Here is an 8,198-nt window from a genome sequence, read left to right on the forward strand (position 1 = left end):
GTATTTCTTTTTCAATGATGTAATTTTATTCGAATCCACATTCTTTATTTCTTAGTAATGACAACCTTTGTAATGCATTTTCCTCCCAGTACTTGATATGAAGCGAAACGTATCCCAGCAATTTGCGGTTTGAAGTAACTACCTAACGAAAAAGTTATAAACTGTATGTGGAAAGACCTATAACCTTCTGTTGTGTTGCAATGACGGTAGATGTGTGTACTGGAATGATTCCAAGGTTAATTTCACGACTACCTGAGCTCTACTAGCTCAATCAATAACATATATACACACACACAAAATGGAGCATATTTTCATAACGGTCATTAAAACGCAAGTTAAAAATTGTCAAGTTAGATATATTATATTCCATCTTGTGTTGTAAAACTGGGCAGGAAGTTCATCAAACCCGTGATCTAGTTTTACAGAAACTTGTAAACACCACGTGTGTATGTGTGACACAGGTACATCTTATTCTTTATTTTATATTTTACAAACAATACGTCAGTGGAACTGCTTAGTGAGCATCTCTTAAATTGAACGCTCTATCTTTTACTAAAATCTATGACAAAATCATCAACTATCCTGTTGTATTTGTTGACTCTTCCGAGTGCGCGTCATCTAGTGAGAAGCTGAAGTACTAATATTTTTCTTTCTTCTCTTATTACTTCAATAACCCAACCTTTAAAACAGCAGAACGAATTTTTGCGACCTTCTTACTTCATCTACTATGTGACTAAATTACTCACTTTATTAACTGAACAATAAGAACGTCATGAAATTAAATTTTATTTGTCAGGTACCCGCAATGTTGAAGAAGGGATACGACTACTGTTATAAGTACATGAAACAATGGGAGGCAGTATCGGGCCCATCCATAAATCAACATCAAGCTAACCCTAAAACAAAGCTTTTAGTAACGCTTCTCATAATCATAAGATAGCCACTATTACATTCAGAGGTAGCTGTCCTTCCATTTAGAACTTTTGACCAGAAGGAAAGAAACCAGACAGTAGTAGAAAATATACCCACACAGTTACTTTAAAACAAAGTGGAGGATTTAATTTTTACAACGCCCACGCCCGAAAGACAGTGCGTGTTCAGCAGCTTATTGATGGTTCGAGCCTTGGCCCTTGAATTCACAGGTTAGCACGATCACCACTAGACCAGGTCCAAAATTGAGTTATTACCTAACGTACCTATTAAAAAGGGAATTCTAAGAAATATCATAATTATGAATCTTTGATTTATTTTGAATTCCGCGCAAAGCTACACAAGGGCTATCTGTGCAACCTGTCCCTAATTTAGTAGTATAGGACTAGAGGGAAGGTAGTTAGTCATCACCACCCACCGCTAAATCTTGTTACTCTTTTACCAACGAATAATGGGATTAACCGTCACACTATAACGCCCCCACGGTTAAAAGAGACATGTTTAGTGTGACGGGATTCGAACCTGCGACCCTCGGATCACGAGTCAAGCGCTTTAACCACCCGGCCATGCCTCATCAGAATGTGATGAAGAATCCTAATCGATGGACGTTCAAAGTTCATAATTCGTAGCACCTGTTAGGTGTATTTTCTTTGAACGTGTTTCAGGCTGCGTTTATTTTGTGCAAATCTACGAGACTGAACGATAACTGAATGTTTCCTTTAATTGAACCTTTTAAATGATTATAGTTACACAATTATATGTTCTTGAAACAGAGCCGTGTGAACGTTTGTTGAATTTCGCGCAAAGCTACTCAAGGGCTATCTGCTTTAACCATCCCTAATATGGAAGTGACAGGCTAGGAGGAAGATAGCTAGTCCACACCACCTACCGCCAATTCTTGGGCTATTCTTTACCAACAAACAGTGGGATACATCACATTACAACGCCAACACTGCTGAAAAACTAACATGTTCGATGATGATTGCTGGTTAAAGTAAAAACCTTAGCATTGCCTCAACCGAAATAACCAGCAAAATTCAAGTAAAATATTCTGAAAAGATACAAAACTAAATACTATTAAGTAGTATAAATGCTTATAAACAGTGTCTGCGTTTTACTCTATGAAATATTACACGACACAATTACGTTGTTAAACTGTTTCAATTCATAAACTTTTATAACTAAGCACGAAACACTGCTAGAACGCTTTAAACCATGAACTATTATAGCAATACGTCAATAACAGCTATAATGCATTTGTATCTAATTTCCTGTAATTGTAGCGTAAATGTAAAACGATAATTGAGAACTAGAATGTTGAGGAACGAAACCAAATTATTCTTTTCTTTTTTTTACGCACTGGTGTCCGTATTTTTTGTGCTAACCTGTACACCTTTCCCTAATTTTGCATTCGTAACAAATATTCCTTAATTTACAATATGAAGTTTTATCCACCACTACAATAATCCCTCATTGTAAAGAGTCGCCCACTGGTACAGCGGTAAGTCTACAAATTTACAAAACTAAAATCAGGGGTTCGATTCCCCTCGGAGGGCTAAGCAGATAACCCGATGTGGCTTTGCTATAAGGAAAACACAACACAGATTTTAGCTTTGCGCGAAATAAAAACAAAACAAAAACACGCATTGTAAAGATAGCCAGCTCTACTATCACAAGTATTGCCCAACATACTCAGTGTAAATGTAGTTAATAGTTAAACAGTCCTACGATCAGTAAAGCAAAAGTTACAATCTGAGTGTAAACCACTACGTCATGTCAAAGTCTCTCTCGTTGCTATTCGACAGTGTTCAAAATAACTTGTAACTAAAATATCTACACTTACAGAGGATATTATTAATAAAGTGAAAAATGGTGAAGAACTGAAGTCAAACGTTTATATCTGCTAAACTACAAATTTTAATACACCAAATAATGGTGATGGGGTGTGTATTTGTGGTTTAGTCCAGTAACTGTTGACTTGAAGAGGTTTGTTTTGTTTTTTAATTTCGCCCAAAGCTACACGAAGGCTATCTGCGCTAGCCTTCCCTAATTTAGCAGTTTAAGACTAGAAAGAAGTTAGCTAGTCATCATCACCCACTGTCAACTCTTGAGCGACTCTTTTCCAACGAATAGTAGGATTGACTGTAACAGTATAACACACCCATGGCTGAAAGGGCAAGAATGTTTGGTGTGACAGGGATTCGAACCCGCATCCCTCGTATTACGAGTCAAATGCCTTAATCACCTGGCCATGCTAGGTCGACTTGAAAAGACATTACAACAAAATATGCTGTTTTGACATCAAGTAATTTCTTTGTTTTACTGTATCAACTTACAAAATAAGATACAAGCAAAGGATAAAACTTTTAAGGGCAAAAAGGCAGACTTACAACATATTTAGAATTTGTTTTCCTTCCATTTGGTAAATTCTAAAAAATCTTAATTGGCAGATATTAATATAAACAAGAAGTACCATTCCAAACAATAAAACCCTCAATCTAAAAGTGAGTATTTCAAAAATAATAATTTAATTTGTGCTGAGTAGTGCGTGTGTTTTCTCATAGCAAAGTTACATTGGCTATTTGTTGTGTCTGTTAAGGGGAACTGAACCCCTGATTTCAGCACTGTAAATCTGAAGACTTACTGCTGTCCCACCAAAGGACTACTAAGTCGTGTTAAAGATAAATACAACAAAAAACATTGTAAAGTGAATTAAAAACAACTTCTGATTAAAAAGGAAAAGACACCTACATACCACTTATTGAATAACTGACTGTCCAAGTCTGTACAAGAATGTGTTCATTTCCAGAAAATTCGTACTGATTAGAAAGAACCGATTTATCAATTAGTACTTTGGCTATTATTGATATGATGTATTACATCAGTAGAAGTAGTAATTTAATGAAGAACACTTGTCTAAGGTAGTCTGTGACAGACAGTGCTATACAGATAGCCAGATACTGAACTAGTTCTTCAGATAACCAGCACTCAGGTATTCTCCAATCTTGCACACTATCTTAAAAAATTCCAACACTATCTGTTGGAGTTTGACTGCCAACAACAATTAAACAAACAAGTCTACCTCTGGTTCTGAAAAAGAATTTCATAAATCGAAAACAAAACAAAACGCAAACACACACTGTGATAACACATAAATATAAAACAATTAAAAGGTAATTAGAATTTATAATATATTAACTATGAAATGTCAAAACTGCTGTTCTAATGTCAACCATGGCTTATTTCTTGTTTATGTGAACCAAACATTTGATTTCTTTGTCATGGATTATTTGGACCTATGTTTGTAAATTAACATTTGACAGAGGTGACTCCATGTTTCCATCTCATTATGGTCACTTAGATCAGTTGTCTACCCCAATGGGACAAAGATATGTCTGTGGACTCACACTGCTAGAAACCAGTTTTCAATACCAGTGGTGGGCAAAGCACATACAGCCCATTGTGTAGCTTTGTGCTTAACTACAAACAAAAAATAAACACTAGGATTAGCAAGGGAAACTTGGACTGATATTGTTTGCTTAAAATTGATCTTGACAAGTTCACAAGGCATACTCAACCCACTATCAAAGAATCATTTCTGGTCATATTTCTTGTGTAAGATGTCATGTAGTGTGTTTCTCTAAATTTCTAACAAACACTTACAATTATAGTACAGCCGTAACTTTATGTTATTTGTGGAAAATGCATCTTCAAGTGCAAAACTGGCAGTGTTGAAGTCCAGTCCACCACAGCATAGAAGAGTCTGATTCAAGACTTTTTACTGACAAAATTATGGATATTATAATTAAGACTAGTTAGTTGCTAACTAACTAGCGTATTAAATACCCTAGCAGTAACAAACACTTCTACTAAATAATAGATTTATTATTTAGATTAACATTTAGATCTATGATTAATATAAGAGAGTTACATGTTGTAAAAAAAAAAAAATTTTTTTTTCATTGGACAAATAATGGAAATAACACCTTCATAGAATGTTCAATCAGAAATTAATTCAGCATATTAAGTACTGTATTTGTGTGAAATTAATTTTGTGATGGCTTTTGCATTATCTATACTTGAATAACTATTAATCTAAAATAAAATATTCTTGTAAGCACCTGTTATTTATAAAGAACAGAAAAACAAATTTTGTTGCAAAGCTGAATGAAACAAAGTTGCATGATGGATGAATCTGATTATCTGTGCAAAATCCTCTTATGTAGTGTCAGCAAAGACAAGTCCTCAAACATTGATGACTGGCAAACTTTTTTTGCTAATGTAACAATAATTTTTCCCAGAATAATTGACCAGCATACACTAACATTTTCTTATGATTAATAAACCATCATTAAAAATTTATAATTACAATAATTAAACCAATTACTCAAATCCGTTCATTTTCCAGTTTCATATGTTATTTAACCCTAAATCTGTGACTCAGTCAGGCTGAAACTGGTAATATAAATGAGTATGTAACATGCAGAAACATCTTCAAAAATATTAAAATAAGCTTGAAGGATAATCATAGAATAGTACTTTATTCTGTGAAGATTAGATGTTGGTATTTTTTTCCATTAAAGAGTTTATCAACATTCTTTGGTCTTCTCTCTAACCAATAGTTCCCATTTAAATGTTGGTATTGTTTTCCATTAAAGAGTTTATGAATATTCTTTGCTCTTCTTCTAATCAATACTTCCCTTTTTCTGGCCAAAGGCCAAGTGGTTTTTACTGCACAGTTTCCTATTTTAAAGCAAAGAAGCAATGTAGAAACACCAAAAGACAATCTTATGCCTTCTACTACGTTCCAGTTAAAGAAGGTTATCAACATTAGAGGTCAGAAAGTCACCTCCCTAAAACAAATCAAACAAAAGCTAGAAGTGAAAAGAAATTTGTTTTCTGCATGTCCTCCTTTTATAAATGTTATATTTTTGACTTTTACCTCAATCATCAACAAGAATACTAAACCTACTGACAATTAACATATTTTTGAATATACTCATGATCTGTATTCAAGAAAATACCAAGAAAAACTATGTGAAGATGCTTCAAAGAAACATGAAATACCAAAGATTGTTAGAGAAAAACATGGTAAACACTTTAAGAGAGTCTATTTGAGATCTTTTGCAAATAGTACATCCAGCCATTGAAACAAAATTGGAGTTCTGTTTTAAAAGGATATTAATTTAATGCTCTAAAATCACTAGGAACTGAAGGCTTAACAAAAAAAAAAAAAAAAAAATGTGAAGTTGCTGCAGAGAAGAACTTTACTAAAAAGTGACTATGGTAAGCTATGTTGGGACACACACAAAACTATTCTTAAAGATTTCACTTCCATCTAAACTTTTTTTCAATATGTAGGGAATGATACCAAACTGGTCATAAAGGCTTCCAAAAGTTGCTTTGCATGTGAAATAATAAAAAGGCATGATGTAAAAACTATTAAAGACATTCCTGCCTTCCTTATTTCACAAGCTAGGCTGAATTACCCTGTAAATGGAACAAAATGCCATAACAAACACTTACCTAGTACCGTGATGGCTTTTGCATTATCTATACCAAGATAATGTACCAATTAACACCAATCGCTAGATAGTAGACAGGGACAGTGGGTATCTTGTTAATCCAATCGTGCGGGACACTAATTAGATGACAAGGCATTTGGCTACCTTAAGAGAGTCATAGTTACTCCTGCAGTTTACCAGCACTTAGTTGAATTTCTTCACTTTGACATTCAGAGTACTAGGCAGAAATCACATTGCATCAGCCATCGCAATGCTTTGTTTTAATTAGACAGTCGGATTTCCCCAGTCCGTGCCAGTTCTGAGTCGGCTGTTATTTAAAATATAGCTGCTGTAAGACCAGGATGTTTGGTGTTTATTGGCACAAAGCAACTAGGTTAACTACACCAAACAACCAATAAACAATTAAAAGTAGGATTATTAAAATATGTAAAAAGGAATCATGTTAAATAAAACAAAGGCCAATTTTCAAATTAAAAACTTAAATAGAATTAAAAAGGCCTTCAAAATTTAAAAAGAACTGAGGTGGACAGTTTCACCATCACTAATGACACTGCCCAATGTCACAGGTGAACCCATGGTATAAAGAACGCATTTAAAATGGTGCCGCCACTCATGGTTGAATCAATGGCTTGACAGTAAAATGTGGGCTACTGTAATTTGAGTGTCACACAGACCACAAGTTGGTGCATCAGTCCCAGATGAAAGAAAATGATGAGTTACAAAACTGTAACCAATGCATAGCCTAGAAAGGACAATTTTCTCCTTCCAATCCTTCTGGAACAAAACAGCCAAAGAAAAACAGAAGGTTTGATTTGGAAGAGCCTGTTATCACATTGCTCACTCCAAGTCAACAGCCAACTGTAGCAGAGCCAAGCCTTGAATATAGGACCATAGTTCATGTATGGAACAAGCACAGAAGTGATAGCACCAGAGCAGACAGACATAGCTGCAATGTCAGTGAGGTCATTCCCACAAATACCAATGTGGCCTGGTGTCCAGATAAAACGGATAGAAGTGGATGATAAAGAGAAATGGGCCAGTCAGTTTTGAATATTGATGAGAACTAATGTAAAGCGATTCTACAGCCAATAAAGAGCTAAGCAAATTGGTATAATCTGCAAAACCATGACTATTTGAAACAATAAGGATGGTCTTTGTAAATTAAACAAGAATTAATAGTCACAGAAACATAAACTAGATGATTGCAAGTCTTTTATTCCATCTAATTGTTACTGAGATATCTGACACTGATGAATAAATCACATCTGTTCTTGTAGATACTGAGAAAAAACTAAAGGTCTTCATGGGACACCAATTAAGGTTTCTTTTTTGTAAAGTTATAGTTTACTGACTATCTGTTTTGAGCTTACTATGGGTATTGAAACCTGATTTCTAACATTACACATCTGTAGACGTACAGTTATGCCACTGTGATACCATAGATTATGGACTGTTAATCGATAAAAAAAAAGGTGATATCAGATGAACCCAGAAGAGTTAAATACACGCTTCTATTACTATGTTTGAAAGTGACTTCAAGATACATATTTAAGAGAAATTACAACATAAATTTATGCAGGGGGGGGGGAGAGAAAAGATGGCATAGAGTAATAATAAAAAACTAAAAAGCTGGGTAATCAGTATACAACATGAATTTTGACAATGTTTTAATACGTAACAAACAAGATGTGTGCACTTTTCTCTCTCTCTCTAATGGAATACTTCATGATGCATCTCATATGT

This window comes from Tachypleus tridentatus, chromosome 6 (genome assembly GCF_004210375.1).
Source record: "Tachypleus tridentatus isolate NWPU-2018 chromosome 6, ASM421037v1, whole genome shotgun sequence".
NCBI lineage: Eukaryota > Metazoa > Arthropoda > Merostomata > Xiphosura > Limulidae > Tachypleus > Tachypleus tridentatus.